Here is a 17444-nt window from a genome sequence, read left to right on the forward strand (position 1 = left end):
TTATTCTCATGCAGTTTTAGCGTTTCTATTGTCTTCTGTCTCTGTTTGTTAACTATTTCCCCAATAGTTTCAATTTCCAATTCTTCTCTGATTTGTTGTTTGCCATGTTTACCATGGGGTGCCAACCTCTGTTCTGTTACTGTATTTAATGTACTGTGCAACTGATCTATCTTATTGTCTTATTGTAACAGGTTATTCCTACATACGTAATGCTTGGTATAAGCACTATTTTGATCATCTTCAGCTGATTTTGTTATAGTCTCCTATAGATTTGACTTGCCTTTCTAAAGTTCATTCTTTCATCTAGCATTGCTCCCAGATAGTTTGTTTCCTTTTTCCATTCTCACGTCTGATTTCCTATTTTGACGTTTCTTAATTTGTCCTTCTTTACTGTTGTTCCTCCGGAGTAGATTGCAACTGTTTTCGTCGTATTCACTGTGAATCTCCATTTCTTGAAGTATTTCATCAGTTTGTCTAGATCTATCTGTTTGTTTTCCGCATTCTACTCTGATAGTAACTGGGCTATCCTGCATCTATGCATTTTTGGTATGTCTGCCATGTATGAGTTAAACAGCAGCGGTCCTATTACCGATCCTTGGGGAACTCCGGAGAAACGACGATCTCGGGAGAACTTGCCAGATTGACAACATGAACGATGGGATACTGAACATGGTAATTCAGTGGAATGATCATAACATCTGCATAGCTGAGGACTGAATCTTAGATATCGCTAGGGATAGATCGCCATTGGGTGAACGAAGAACAGGAAGACCTAGAAAACGAAGAATGGATAATCTACCTGCATGAGGCGAGTTATGATGTGCAACAGGCATTGTGCCTATTTGGACGCTGGAAGAAGAAGACAAACCTCTGGAGAAACTTGTAGATCCTCACGTAATCTATGTACAAAATACAGTACAATATACTGTTGAATGAAGAGGTGGAGAATTTAGATTCTTTTAACGCACCAAACAGTCCTTACAGCTCCAGGATCTTTGATCTTTATCTTCCAAAATAGAGACATTTTTCATCAATTTTTCTCGTTTTCTCTTAATTCTTTATATTATCCTCTTATAGACAGCCTTTATTTTTCATGACACCGCTTTCACCTTTTTTAAATCCATTTGCTCACTTTTTAGATTCAAGGACTTAACTTAATTAATTGGCAGAGCAAGTGCCTAAATCTCTTCTTGAAACTTCATCCAAAGCCTAGATGTGAACACACCTCAGATGTCGATCTTGCTATTTCTCTCCTCTGAGAGATACTATTGCGTCACCCGAGGAAATCTAACAGTCCAACCCTGTCCCGATTATAAGATCGGTGGTTTCTCCAACCCTTTCCCTTTGTTTCGACGGGCTCAACCCCGTTTCAAAGAGACACATTAGGAAGAGGATATCGCTCTTCGGAGAAACGTAAATTCTAATACATTTGGCAGATGAAGGGTGATTTTTTGGTTCAATTATTGTTATTAGGGCATCTTCAATTCGTGAAAAGGGGCTGAAATGGAGTAGGTGAGATATTATGCGGCAAATGTACCCCAACCCTTCCCTGATGGCATCCGAAGAAAGGTTGGGGGTCGCTTCTTTTAGGGGAAGATTTTTGTTTTCCGATCAGGGTTTCATTCATTGGAAAATCTGAAAACATCAGATAGCAAAATAAGCAGACGGAAACTGTGAGTAAAATTTGAGAATAGCAATATAAAATTGACGAAATTTGATCAAATTATTATAGGATGCCTTTCCACTCGATATTACTACACCAAATATTTGAAATCTTTCACGTTATCTCGCAGCGGTTTGTCATAATAAACCATCAGGGACTAATTTGCACTCTCTCAACATCAATCGTGCGGTAGTTTTTCTATTGTGTTTAACATGTTTTATTGTGAGACGATGTTATCGTACTCAACTCCAGATTTAAGGCACATCGTTCAGAATAAAAATTTTTTTCATTAGTAGTACACACTTCCTTAATAAAAATATACATTTTTTTTTTCGTTTTATTCATTTATAGATATTATTTGATTTTGTTGTTAATCCTTCACTATTCGTCTCATATTCTCTCGACATATTGTCTATAATATTATTACCATTTTAATGATGCTTGCATTACCTACCAACTTCTTGCATAACATTGGATTGGAATACAACTTTTGCAATATCGGACTTGTTTCTCGAAACAAGTTCATAAAAATAAATGTTTCCGCCCGGGATCGAACCGGGGACCTTCCGCGTGTTAGGCGGATGTGATAACCACTACACCACGGAAACATTGCTGTTGTAACAAATTTTTTTCTCGTGTTTTCAGGTTTTTTCAATTAAAAATAATGAAATAAAGAAAGAAACGAAATATTTCGCCAATATTTAAAAGTTCAACTTGGGATGTAGATGAATTAAATTACCCAAAAATATTTTTTTCGAACGTAACTTCTGGTGGAAGATATTTCTGTTATCAGGTATTTTAGTCGAGACGGGAAGGTAGTCCAAATTCTACTTTACCCAAGACTTTACCTTCTTTATTACAACATCTAGCAATGGTTCAAGGTCTTTTTGGCCCCTAGATTATTCTCTTGGTATCGTTTACAAGCTAATAAAAATTGAATTAAAATATAAATATTCAATTGCAAAAATTATTACCAAAAGTAAAAAAAAAGGTTTTCTCATGGGATATTATAAAGAATTGAAAATTACTTCTGAAATCACTCAACAAAAAACTTGGAACTCATAACTAATTATTGGCAAACAGGCGTATTATTTAGCCACAATGACATTCACCTACCAGTGGTGACGCCAGCTTTCAAAAACAGGGGTGACCAAGAGGGGGGCGGAGTTTTTTTTGGTGGGCCGAAGTAAAGCGAAATTACAGTTTTTCCAATCTTTTAGCCTTAGTATGTTAAATTTTAGGGGGAGAAGCAGAATTTTAGGAGGGGGACCCAGGCTCACCCTGTATCCCCCCTAGGCCTAGAGTCACAAAGGTTACCTGCTATTTTTATTTATCGATTTGATAAATATATTACAATATATCTCAAGCCACTGAACCTCTGTTCTGTCAATGTGATTTGCTCTTACTACCTCATTAGTGATTAAAAATCGATATTAAATTAAAAAAACGGCCAATTTATGAATCTACCTCCAAATATTGAATTGATGTTTTTTTAACACCTTGTGTATCCGTTATTTATTCAAAGAGAAAGAGATTGAATTCCAGCTTTCTCTTCAAAATTTGCTCATATAATTACCTATTGAATAAAATATTTGTTTCCGCCCGGGATCGAACCGGGGACCTTCCGCGTGTTAGGCGGATGTGATAACCACTACACCACGGAAACTTCTTGAGAAAGATACTAGTTCTCCGCATGGATTCAAGCAAATTTTTCACTTTCTCTTCATATATTGAGATGAGATTTGAATTGTTTGTTGATTTTTTGCGTGAGATGTGAATTCAAATTAAAAAAGTTTCGTAAGGATTCTGTTAGTTCTAATAGAGGTAATAAAAATGAAATAAAACCAATTACAGCTCGATATCTCACTGAATCTGTCCAGACCAGATGAGAAAAACTAGACTAGAGGTCGTCAAGTTCTTGTAAATCCAAGATCTTTCTTGTCAAGAAAAACCAAGAAATCTTGAAATATCTTGATACCGCACTTACATTACAATGACAACGCTAAAACTTATAATCTCATAAAAAAATCAAAAATCATATAGAACATAACATAGGTATTATGGTGAATTTTTACAAAACCACTGTCTCTTATTTTTTGCTTTTTTTTCTTTGAAAGTGAGCATTCTAGAATGATTTCTGATGGTTTTTAATCAACTGTTATTTCAATGAATTTTCTTTTCAAATTTGAAGAATAATTGTGAAAAATTTGCATGAAAATTAGTTCGCTATCATTACAAATCATTTCTAACCTAATTTAACTCAAGAGATGATAATGTTAGGTTAGGTTAGGTTAGTTTGGGTTTGGTTAGGTTAGGAATGATTTTTTGTTGCTTTCAATAATGTCTTTACATTTTCGATATTTACAAGGGTTAACGTGCCTCGAATTCATCATTTTCCTCTCAAACTCGAATAAAAATTGTGAAAATCTGCATAAAAACTATTTCGCTATCATCAAAAATCATGAAAAATCATTTCTAACCTAACCTAACCCAACAATTAATATGTTGAGTTAGGTTTGGTTGGGTTATTTGGTTTTGGTTAGGTTGGGAATGTTTTTTGATGATTTTTAATGATGGTGAACTAGTTTTTATGCAGATTTTCACGATTCTACTACATATAAAAAAAAATTATTGAATTTTTCGAATTAGTTTTGAGAATGACATCGTCGATCTTTACATCCTAGACATTTCCAAGGATGAACGAGCTTTGAATTCATCATTTTCATAACGTTTTCTCAAACATACTTACCCACCCAGTACTGAATAACTGAATGGGGAGTTAACAGGGACTCCCTATTCAGTTTAACGAATCTACATAAGTACTAGTTCACCACCACTGAAAATTATCGGGAATCATTCCAGAATGCTCATTTTCAATGAAAAAAAAATAAGAAGTAAAAATATGAGCTGGCGGTTTTGCGAACATTTACTCATATTTTGATTTATTGAACATATTTTTTTCCAATAACGATTCACAAAAATTTTAATTAAAAATGATAAATGAATATGTTGAAACAAAAATTGAAAATTTGTGAAAAATAACAAATTCAACACATTTTCAAACCGGAATTCATATCATCCAGCCAATTTCTTGGCTTTGTTAGTGTTAAAGTTGCTCTTGAAAATAGAATATTTCCAGTATATTCCCAGAATTTTCGAATAAATATCTAGGAACCATGTATGGTCTACCAGTAAATTAGAAAATTTCAAGTTCTTGAAATTTCTTGAGTCGATACATCATATGTCAAGAAAACAGAACAAGAGAAAAAGTCATTAAGACAAGAATTTTCTTGGAAAACCACGCTAATTAGGTTGAAAAATAGATCGGATCAATTCAACAAAAAATCGCGAAATCTCCAAATCAACTCCAATCACAGCACCGTCGAATCATTCGCCTCGGATCTCGAACAATGACTGTTTAATTAATTTTTCCCAGGAAGGAATAAAGGGAGAAAGTACCTATTCCTCCCGAAAAAAGAACGTTATTTCTGACGCGGGCGGAAAAACCCTCGCCGCCCCCCGCGGTGCCATTAATCAAGATATTTAATTATTGGAACCGAAATCCGAGATCGAGCCGAAAAGGGGTAGATTGCCGTGCAATGATAACGGAAAGATGCCTTATTTCGACCAGGCTTTAATAAAATCAGATCCCCGGGATCGTACTTCGCCCCTCCGTCGTCCGCAAAACCCCCGCCACCCCCTTCGCCGCCCGCGCCTTGATTTTAATTTAAATTGGGAATATTTTAGCATGAAATTCGTATTAGGATTTCTGATATTTTATATCTGTGTTTTTCGTGGATGATATTTCATCGATACGGAGATAGCGCCGGGTCGGGTTGTGAATATTCATGAGACGGCGATAATGAAAAATACCCTAACGGAAGTGGATTGTACAATTTCCGGTTTATGGGGGAAGGGGTAGAGTTTGCGGTTTCTTCGATTTCATGTGAAGGTCGTATCAACGGAGTCTTGATCGTTATTTACTGTATGTTAATATTCTATAATAACTCGTTTTCATGAAATAACACTGGCAAAAATGAATGAGTGTTGTTTTCGATATTTGATTTCTGCATAAATTTCACACTAGAATTTAGAGTAACTTATAATCATGGCCGGCGTTAGGGATGAAACAGTGAAGCAACCGTTACTGGCGCCTCTATTTGAGGGACGCCATCTCGACCCAGTTTGCTGACCGCCTTTTTATATTTAATTTTTAATTCTTAAAGAGAAAACGAGATTGTTCCGCTTCACTGCATTTGTCAACATTCCCTGCAATAAAAATCTCCAAACCGCCATTACAAAGCCGTCTGTATAATAAATAAGATATGGCAGCCCAATCAATATAACCAGAATACATATAAAAACCTAATTAGTTTTTTGAGCAAAACTGAAACTTCACATGCCCTACCACCCTCTGTATCTTGTGGTGTGATAGGCAATCATTCCTTGATCGTACGCAGTGTCATGTGGATGTGAAAATCAGATATAGTAAAGGGTGTTTTTTTAGAGCTATAGAACTTTAAATTGCAATAAAACATCGATGGATTATTCGATTGACATGAATTTTATTTATCCGCAAGATAATCTTGTGGCATAACATTTTAGATATGATTTCTGGCATATGATCGCCACGGCTGACTCGGATGTAGTCCAATCTGGACCTTGGAGGCCAATTTACAGGTCCAAAACGTGAAATTAGGCGGTCACCAAACGTGTCTTTCAATAAATCGATTGTGGCACGAGCTGTGTGACATGTTGCGCCGTCTTGTTGGAACTACAGCTCCTGGACGTCATGGTTGTTCAATTCATGAAAAATGAAATGAAAAAGTTAGTAATCATGGCTCTATACCGTTTTATAACGTTCTGGCCATCATCGTTTTTGAAGAAGTACGGACCAATACACTTGAGGATAAGCTTCACTCCAAATGCAACAGTTTTGTTTGTTGACGTAGCCATTCAACGAGAAGTGTGCTTCATCGCTAAACAAAATAAAATCGACGTAGTGCGCGATACGTATTCCGCACAGAACCATTATTTTCGAAATGAAATTGCACTATTTGCAAGCGTTGTTCAAGCAAGAGTCTATTCATGATGAATTGCCAAACCAAACTGAGAATAAATCACTTGACAGCTGTTAAATCGGTTGCCATCTTGAACAGTAATGCCAACTTAAAGTGATATACTTCGAAAAAAACACTCGTTATAAAAGTACGACGCTCTATTCATAAGTCTATAGTAAAAATGTGCAAAATTATTGTTTTATCAACTGACTGACTTCGCACCCCGGCAAAATGTCCGGTATGCTGCTCCTGGCGGCGGCCCTTGCTTTTGGAGCTTATTCTTCAGATCTCAGTAATTATTGTTTTTTTTTCAGACCTTAAAAGAATGCTCCAGGAAAAAGATCTCTTGTGAAAAATTGAAACTTCAACCTTAAAAAGGTTGCAAAGCTCCTCTAACTATTTAGAAGAGCATTGCAATACCTACATGCATCACTCTTCAAGGTGACTATGTTGATGAATAGGGACGGATTTCCGTATTTAACTATCTGGAATACAATTTTTTTATCCTTTAATTGATAGGGGCTGTTTAAATAACGAAGTTCCATGGCAGGGATCATACCGAACTTTTTCTTTGATGGATCTCATTGAATTTGAAGATGTATCGTAATCTCGATTTCAATTCAGCCAAATAAGGCGATACGCCTTCGGGCTAAGTTGGAAGTTTTTATGTACAACGTACCTCATGAAGAGTTTCCTCTCAAAACATCAAATCAGTGCTCCGATAAGCAATAATCTACTCCGTATAAGCATCCCTTCCATTCTGTTCAGGTAACGTTGAATTATCTAATGTACCCAACTCGATACATCGTTAATCCTAAAACATTCTGTTCGTTAAAATTTTCCCGTACCATCTTCCCCGTTCGGGAAATATACTGCGAAACTTTTCGCCCGACCGAACCTCATTTGTCTGCTATCTTCGTCGTCTGGCGTTACTTGAGACCGCGCCGCGCACAGCCGATCGTCTGTTGTTTTCCTCAGCCTCCCTCGATTTTCCCATTAACAGCGTGCGACGTTCGGCTGGTTGATTTATTTTATTGCTTTTAGTAGCGTTAATGTTTATTTCGCTAAATTACAAGAAAAGGGTTTGCATATATTCGGCGCAGTACAGCGTGCCGGGGTCTTTTAACCGTATAAATATACACACGGACAGACAGAGGAACATACACGGCTGGCGGTTCAACTGTTTCGCAACCGACGCCACCTTTGGGTTGTCGTCGAAATCGGAGGATGCTAGGGATGTGCAAAATATGCTGAACTTTTGGTTTGTTGGGATTTCGACAATATATTCTTTGTGCAGGGTGTAATTTTATACATTCTGGAAAATTTGTAGAAGAAAGTGTTAGTGGGTATAATTAAATACTTTAAATTTTACCTTGTTTAGAGTTTATCGAAATCTGTTCAATCTTTTGTTGACGATTTATTAATTTCCAGTCTTCATAGGTCTCTTGGATTCTTTGACCAAATGTCTATTGCTTTAAGCTGGTCTCATATAGATGGATAGATTAGATTCGAAGGCGGTTTCATTGTACTGTGACCTAATGTGCCCCTCATCAGAGGTATACTCGCCATAACGTGATCTACAGCTCGCCTTCCAGTTCCAGAGTTCTGATGAATTCCAATATTTGTGGTGGCTTCAAGGAGGCTACCTACTGACTTCTACAAGTTTCATGTCCAAAACAGATTTTGCGTTGGCTATTGATGGCAAAGCAGTCCGTCACCAGATGATCCGGAGTTTCTTCCTCCTCCCCACAGATGCTAGACCTCCAGACCAATTCTCATGTTTTGCTTCCTGAGGCTGTAATGTCCTGTAAGCTGTAAGGAATACAATGAAGAGAAGTAGTATATTCTTGCTAAGTACTAGATGCTACAAGTGCAAAGTTTCATAGAAACTTTTTGGAGTGATCCAAGCCAGGAAGATTGCACCAGAGTTTGATTCTTTCGGTTTTTTCCTTACCCTGAAACTGTTTCTTGAAGATACCTTTGCCTATACCACAAATTTTTCGGGCCAATGAAAGGAGTTTGTGCTTCTTTTTTGACAAGTATGTTGGTGAGGTGGAACTCCTGGTCTTACATCATGCCTGGTGGATATCTAGTCAGTATTTTTGCACAATTTTATCTGGCTCTTACTTGTTGAATTTCACAAAGAAACCAAAACATTTCTCCTTCAACTACTGAAAATCATTCAATTAGGCATACTGATGAAGAAGCTCTGGTCCAATCAATTTCTTTTCATCCGACCAGCCTTCAGCAGACAATTGAAATTTTCCTATTTATTTCCTCTGGAGGACAAAATCTCCTAATTTGGAAGTGAATAAAATTTCGAAAACTACTTACCAAAGAGCAGTATCCTGATGAATGGGCACGCCAAAGCTGTTCATTGTTTATTTCTCAAATTTTACTTGTAAATAATCGTACAATGCAGAAGGCTTCAGTAATTATTGACTGAAATCGGCCAAATTGCCGTCACGATTAGTTGCAGAACCATATCCTTTTCAAAAAATTTTTCATGACCACTTCGTACATTTGCGGCTGTATATCTTCTATAACTTCAAGAATTCCATCTTTAAAATCTTGAATGGATTGTGGAGCATTGGGACAGACATTATCTTTCAAGTGGCCCTCAAGGAAAAAGTCAGGAGATGTTGAATCACAAGATGTCGATGGCTAATTCGAAAATAACAAGGCCAGGAAACTTTTCTAGCAGAATTGCGATTGATTCATTTCTTGAGAGGTACGTAGTACCCTCTTGTTGCGACAAAACTTCGTTCACACCAATATCTTTCATTTCCGGCCATAAAAAAATCATTATTCATAGCCTGATTACCAAGATCGAGCAGGAATCGACAAACTTGGGTTTTCGTCAACAATAGAGGCTACAGCAGTAATGTTCCCAGTTGTTCTTGAGCAACGCACACGATTTAGGCTCAAACCCAACAGTTCACATTTTATTTCACTACAGCCGGCCGAAAATATGCTTCACGACAAACTAAAATTGCTTGCGAGCTGTAACTTCACAATTGTCAACATTATTATAGTGATATTTAACAAAATTAATTTGTTGAAGCGTGTATCGTTCAATTTTCAGTAATGGTGTAATTTTTACTTGTCAAATGTCAAAAGTGACAACTGCCCAGAGAGAGTGGGTCAGTTTGTTTATAGCAAAGTAGTAGCTGGAAGTTTACACTACTTGAATTTTCATATCTGAAGCATTTTTCATAAATAATTAGTTGAAATATTTAAAAATTAAAATTAAATTTAAAAGTATGCCAAAAATATCTATAGAAGTATCTTAAATAATAATTGTATCGATTCTCATGGGCATCCCTGATTTCGCGATGAAAAAAAAAAATAACGGTTAGAGTGATATAAACGTGGTCCAGATGGGCACAATACAGACACTTTTGTGCGAAGTTCAATCATAGTATAAAGAAGGATAGTAAGACAGTCCTAATGTTAAAGCGATTTGAAGCGGTTTCGAGAGCCATCTGGTGTTCACGTTGTAATACTGCAATAAAAATGGTCTGTAAAGTGGCGACCTCCAAAAAAAATGCAGTTATTTTAAGGAACTAATACTTTTCTGCCGGTACAAGAAGATAGGAATGAAGTTTTCTATATTTTCGTATATCTACAGAACTGTAATCAACTCGAACAGACGTTATTGTAGACTTAACAATATGAAAGAAGACCGAGACAGTGGCGTGTATAGTCCATGTTATTGATTTCTTGATAAATAACGCTGTTGCTTTGTGTTCAGAATTTTTGTACAATGGCTGTAGCGAATGGTCATTTCGAAATGTTCCTTCCAAGGTGAATTTCATTGATTTCATAAAGAGTTGACTATTTTTTCAATAAGGTTATTGTGCATTTCTGAAGAAAGATCCAATTTTCAGTGGGTTTTGCCATAGTATGGTTTTGCTTGCACAATAACCATTAATAATAATTTGTAGAATAAACAGACATTATGTCTCAGCTAAATTTTTCAATTTAAAATAATTCAGCTATTGGGGAATAAATAATAAAATAGTCTTTTCAAAATTCGTAGGTATTTATTATTTCGATAGAATACAGTTTGCAGGTATGGTAGGTAGTTAAATGAATGTTTATTCATGAAAAGAAAGTTTGACTAACTCACCCTTCGGGCTCGAGGGTTAATTTCTTCGAATGAATAAACATGTATAACTCACGTAATGTATACAAAATTTTACCCCATTTGATGGGGATTCAAATGAACAGTTTCCAGAAATAACTATGAAATGAGATGAAAGGTACCGCTCCAATTTGTGATTGCTACGACACTGGGTATTGGATTGTTAGCAATTGTCATAAAAAATATGATAGTCTTGGAGGAATTCAGTGGTGAATTAACTTTATTTTCAAATTACTGAATGGATTAACGTCATTTTACCCTTGTTGCTGTGGATTGAATGATGTCGTTTTATGCGTCAAAAATGGTATAAAAAATGAAATAATCCTTGAACAATCTATATTCTCACATGTTTCCTATGCATTACTCTGTGTGGCTAAAGGGATACTTATTATTTCATTGATCTTCACTACGAAAACTTTTTGAAACTCTCGAAAAATACCTCAGCCAGGTTGTTGAGCCGTGTTTATGCAGCTAACTTGCTAAGTTGAAAACAACCTACTTTGTGGAGCTAAATAATTCATTTGATACTCGGAATATTTTCATCTGAACTTTGCAATCCTATGTATATAAAGCGATACCAATCTAATAATTCTGCCGATTTTCATTCAACAATAATGAATAGGGGTTCCGGAAGGCTGATTCATAAGCAGATCAAAGATTACATCTCTTTAATCTTTGAACCAGATGTTGGCGATAATATTTATGTAACTATTTTTCAGAACAAATTGATTCAGCTTTTCTCTCATTTCTTCTGCATCCTTCACGAATGATGATGCAACACTAAAATTATTTTTCTGCTGCATATTCTGCGAGTTAATTTGTTGGGTCAAGAAATGTTTAGATCATTCCGAACGTGAAAATTGGTCATTTTGGTTTTTCAATTATGCTGAAGAATTGTCAACTTCACATTATTTGTTGATTGCCTGGTTTTCATTTGGCTGGAAATATATTTGCAATATTTAAATATTTGTGTTCGTAATAATAACTCCAAAATATATTGTCTATGTTTCTCGCATATCATATTTGTTGCGAACCATTCCGGTAAATGGGTCTTTATATTTTTCACAAGTTTCCTTTTCAAATTTGACATTAATTTATGATTCAAAAGTTTTCCTATATCTCTACTGAAACAATCTAGAGCCCTTCTTGTGAATTTTCGTAATAACGATGTTGGAGTTCTCAAACCGGTTTCATACTTCAAATCATAATTTTTGAAAAAAATTAAAATCTCTCCTTCATTATCGAAATCCTTATCAGCTTCCAAACTGGTTTTACAGTCTTCACATTCGAAACGATCCAAACATTTTTTTACCAAATAACCGGCAAAATATATAACAGAACATTTTTCTAATGTTGCACTATCATTCAATTGGACCACAGAACCATCAGACGAACTGCTGGATCATCTGAAGATGAGGAGGATTCTTCGACCACATTCAATAAAGCAAGGGCTTCATTGCCATCTGTTAGTAAAAAATTATCGTCATCATCTGGTTGTCCACCAGCATTGGCCCTTCTAGGTGGCCTCATAAAATTTGTGACAATACTGATTTTGAAAGACGATCTAAAAGTTCGCACAGTAGGATTTCTGTTATATCCTCCTCTCTGACGATATACAGAAAATTGATTTTCAAGTGGATCTTGAATCAGCCTTCCTGTAAACAAGAATTTGTAACCTTCATTTTTCTCATTAGTTGCAAATTGCTTTACCGCATTTATGGTTAAGAGAAAACCGTCGTAACAATCAGGTCTGGTTAATTTGTCCTTTTTCCCAACTTTATACAGATTTTCCAAGACCTCGTAACCTTCATTTATGGCTGCTAAAACCTCAGGATTGGTATCGCTCAATACACGATTGCAAGGTTTTGTGGAATGCAAACGTGTGCTATTCAAAGCATCGAATAAATTATCCATAGTTTTCACAAAGTGAGCAGTATTTTCAGCCGTAGGTGAGACAAGTTCACCTGTCCTGGAAGATGTCATGAGGGCAGCATAAACACTATGGCTCAACAACTGGGTTGCTAACTTAACGTTCATTTTTTGAAATGAGTTAGGGTTGAGATGTTTATCTGTGAGTTTCAACAAGGCTTTTCCGGTTGAGCTTTTTTTATCAATATCATAAACTTGTTTTATATCTGAGAAGCAAATATATTTTTCATTCAATATCAAATTAGTGAATTAGAATGAAGCCATGACTTCAAGGAATTTAGAGGAGAATGATTGCTATGAGAGGAGAAATTGGAAGTTGGGGACGGAGAGACGGCGACAGCTGTAGAAATCCGATATATATATATATATATATATATATATATATATATATATATATATATATATATATATATCAAATTAGTGTTAATGAAATTATTTCTTACTGACTTAATGAGATGAGGGACATCAAAAAATGCGAAATATTTTCTTTCATTTAAATGGAAGTATGGTTTCGTTTTTTCAACTCCCAATTGTTTAAACATTTTTTTGTTTGTACTTGACAAATCGCAAACTATGCCTATCGTGTCTAGTTTTGATCCACGAAGTTTCTCCAAAGCCTTCTTGATGATGAGCAATAAGGATTCGCATGACACCCCATCATCCGATACAAAAAATGCAATAGGAATTTTCCATGTGCTGTATATTCCCCTTATCATCAATACATGAGCCTGGCTTGCAGGAGAAGATTTTCTACCGAATTCTCCCAGATCTTCAAAACCTTCTATCATGTCCGTGTGTTTATTATAATCTATATTCCTCTTTATGCTCATTTCATCGAACATGAGAATACATTTTTTTTCACGAGGCATCATGAAATCTGCCTTCAATGACAATTGTAAAAAAATTTTTTTATTGAACCCAGGTTTGCAATTGAAATTATTTATCCATGATTTCAGAGTTGAAATCCCTGGTAAATTAATTCCTTTTTGCCGTAAATATCTATAAGTTTTAGGGCCCCTATAAAAGAGGGATAAGGCATCCCGTTTCTCGCTTGCTTGCCATGGGGATTTCGCCCTATGACGTACCTGCATATTTATTAAAGATTTTGCGAAACCGGTTATAGATACTTCTCCAAATGTTTTTGTATGATGTTCAGCATTCATGGGCGCCCGCAGGGGGGGGCCAGGGGGGGCCATGGCCCCCCCTGAGATTTGGATTGCCTCAGTTTTCAGCACAACACCCTCAATATTACTTTCTCAATCCAAAGGGCATGGAAAAAAAGAACGTAATGGATTCTCAACAATTTTCCGGTTTTCAATGACAATCATGGACGCCTTATCGTTTTTCAATAATTTTCATTTTGCCCCCCCTGAGAAAAATTTCTGCGGGCGCCCATGTCAGCATTCATAATTAATTCATCAAATGAAGTGCACTCACCTTCAAATAAAATACGTTCTTGTCCAGAATTTTCCAATGAAGACTGAAATGAAGTCGAACGGAACTCACAAAAATACACTTCAACACAATATGCAAAGTAAAACACACAAATGAAAGAATACTTCAGTCGGCAGCAAATTTATATTTAAGCACATAATTCGAAGAATGCGATGTTATTATCTTGAACAGGTACTTGGAATTCAACCCCTTTTTTCATTTTACCAAGAGCTAATTAAGGTCATTAAAACTAACTTAAAGAAGGGTTGAATTCCTGGAAACTATCAAAAACTGAAATATTTACAATTGAAACTTTCACCATGATTATTTACGATATCCAAGAGCTAATTAAGGTCATTAAAACAAATTTAAAGAAGGGTTGAATTCCTGGAAACTATCAAAAACTGAAATATTTACAATTGAAACTTTCACCATGATTATTTACGAAATACCTTCTTAATATTTTCTAGGAAATTTTAGAAAAATGAAGATTGTTGAGTTATATTCAAAAAGATTGTCAATGATTCTGATTTTATGATATTATCATAGAATACTATTATATTATTCACAGAGACTCATTTCATACACAAGGATTCAGATTGACAAAAACTTCTGCTATATAAATGAATGAATAAATGAATATTTTATTTGATACTAGCTGTGCCCGCGGTTTCACCTGCGTTGGGATTCGTATTTTTCGATTTTTTTTTACTTCTGGAGGGCGTATGAAAATGAAACCTATACCAGATTTTAAGTTAGATCTTCAGGAACACAACTGTGAAAACCGCATAAAATTCTGTGCTGCAGTTTCTGCGTGATGCGCAAACGAATTTACATACAGACAAAAAGACAGACAGACAGACAGACAAAAAATTTAAAAATGGTTGTTCTGCCTTCTAATACTCATATAAGATCTCCCAGCATTGGTTTTCTTCAAATATCTCTCATGTACAGACGTCGGACCCCTTACAATTTTATTATATATCAAGATTTGATTTATTATTTGTCTGTTCGAATCACATTTTATTATCGAAGGGAAAATGTCCGGAATTGCATAATCAAATTGCTTCTTTTACGTAAAATACATGTGCATGTATTAGGAATTAGTACCCTGACGACCGAGCTTTGCCCGGTGTTCTCATTTGGAAAGGCTATCATAAATAGTTATCAAATAAGTTTTTTTTTTAATGATGTTTTTCAAAACACCATCCTAATACCAAATTTCATCCAAATCATTATGGGCGTTTTGGATATACGCAAAATGTATGAAATTGTGTCATATTATATATTATGTTTATGTAAATATAACGAAAACTCAGCATACCAATCGGTTTTATTTATTTATTTTCCTTATAACAACATGAAAGTCAAATGTACATGTAAGTTACAAATGTATGGAAATATTTCATTTTTCATAAAATTTCCAAAGAGCCCACACATGACATATATTTACATTTGAAAGTTTGGTAGTTTGCAGCCAAAGGGTTGTAGGAGAAAAACATTTTATTATCAAAAACTGGAGAAAATTAATAATCGATTAACGGGTTTACGCATTTTTATTCTCAGTTATTGGTTGAAGAAAATGAATTTTATTCCAGACTAACGCCGAAACAAAGTATATACAATATACATACATGCGAATAATACCAGAATTGAGAAAACAATCAATCATTAATTTTTCGATATAATCACGTTCGAAAAAACTTGAAGAGGCGATTCAAATCCGCCCAACTTTAGTATCCGCCACTGGTTTAGATTCCAGGGTAGATTTAAAATACAGCGACATCTATATCTATTGGGTCAGCACCATCTGTTATCGAGGTACGTCTTGTCCGAAACCTAAGTATGTACCAGAATCAAGCTACGACATGCTTCGTCCTGAAATAAGCTAAGACGTGCACTGGATGGCAAATCCCCAGCGACATCTATTGGTGCACTCCACGCCGTCAAATTTTAACCCCGTATGGTTGGATTACTATCCTTCTTTATACTATGGTTCAATGTAGTAGGTGGCTGTGTCCGGCATAAAGAATGTTTCAGGCTCTGCGACAATGTGAGCGTTCGACCGGAGGACCTTAAAGGAATCTAATTCCCATGTACCTATTTGTCAGATCGACGTCTAATCGATGTGAAGTGCGACTTTAATAGAAGGCTTACACGCAGGTTTGGCTTCGGATCTGAAGATTTATGGGTTCTGGTCAGCTGGGAGGCCAGGACGCTCGGGGACATTTATAGTGTGTAAATTGGGCTCTGCAGGGACGTAATGAATTTTACAGGAAATGTTTCAGGAGGAAGTTTATTGTAGAAATTTTAACGTTACAATTATCAATATCTCTTTTTTATTATTATTATTATTATATAAAAGAATAGAGTTTTCTCAACTCATATACAAATGTGAAACTAGAGAAGATACAGCATTCAAAAACAAAAGAATCTAGTTCAATTCTCAAAACCTAACAAAAATGATTTACTGATGTTTACATAAAAAGATGTACATATTCTCTATCATATCAAGCCCATCGTAATAAATGTGTAGTAAGAAAAGAAATAAAAACAATTTTTAAATTTTTATTCAGATTTGGTTTGACAAATTTAATGTAACGTTCATTTCACTGTAATTAGCTGTGCAGAAAATGAAATATGTATCATCTAATGTTCAGCAATAGTATTCCAGGACTAACTTTTTTGAGGGAGATTCAAAAAGTCTGGCGAACAGGATCTTACAATCCATAGAAATTAACAATATGTGATATTGATCTGGAGCTCCATCACAAAATGGAGGTCAACCTCTTGGACCTATAGAATTCCTTAATTATATAAAAAATTATATCGGGTGTCCCAAGGTGAGTGGCCTATTAGATTATTATGGAAACTATTGATGGTAAAGATTTCAAATTTTGTGGATAGATATTTGGCCATGTAAGGTACATTTTTGAAATAATTTCACATTTCCAGTGTTGCCGGATGTACGACAATTTGGCAACAACTTTGTTATTTTGAATGGGACATCCGGTATTTCTATTTTTTTTATGATACTCCATAAAATATTGAATCTATTCACTCTTATTTTTCCATCCCTATCTTTGACGGTTTTTGAGTTATTAATTATTTTTCGAAATTTTAGGTCAAATTGGCGTATTACGAAAATGACTCTAGCTCGCTCAATATTTGAGATTTAAGTCAGAAATTTTGCAAGTCGTTAGATATTGAT

At 35.4% G+C, this 17444-nt stretch overlaps 2 non-coding genes across 2 annotated transcripts; both read right to left on the bottom strand.

Annotated features, from left to right (window-relative positions):
• Positions 1-2198: 2198 nt before the first annotated feature.
• Trnav-aac lies at positions 2199-2271 on the bottom strand. The gene has a single exon. It is a non-coding gene; the product is annotated as a tRNA-Val (tRNA).
• Positions 2272-3256: 985 nt separating this feature from the next.
• Positions 3257-3329, bottom strand: Trnav-aac. The gene has a single exon. It is a non-coding gene; the product is annotated as a tRNA-Val (tRNA).
• Between the last annotated feature and the right edge of the window lie 14115 nt (positions 3330-17444).

The sequence above is a fragment of the Harmonia axyridis genome, chromosome 3, assembly GCF_914767665.1.
Source record: "Harmonia axyridis chromosome 3, icHarAxyr1.1, whole genome shotgun sequence".
In the NCBI taxonomy this organism is placed as follows: domain Eukaryota; kingdom Metazoa; phylum Arthropoda; class Insecta; order Coleoptera; family Coccinellidae; genus Harmonia; species Harmonia axyridis.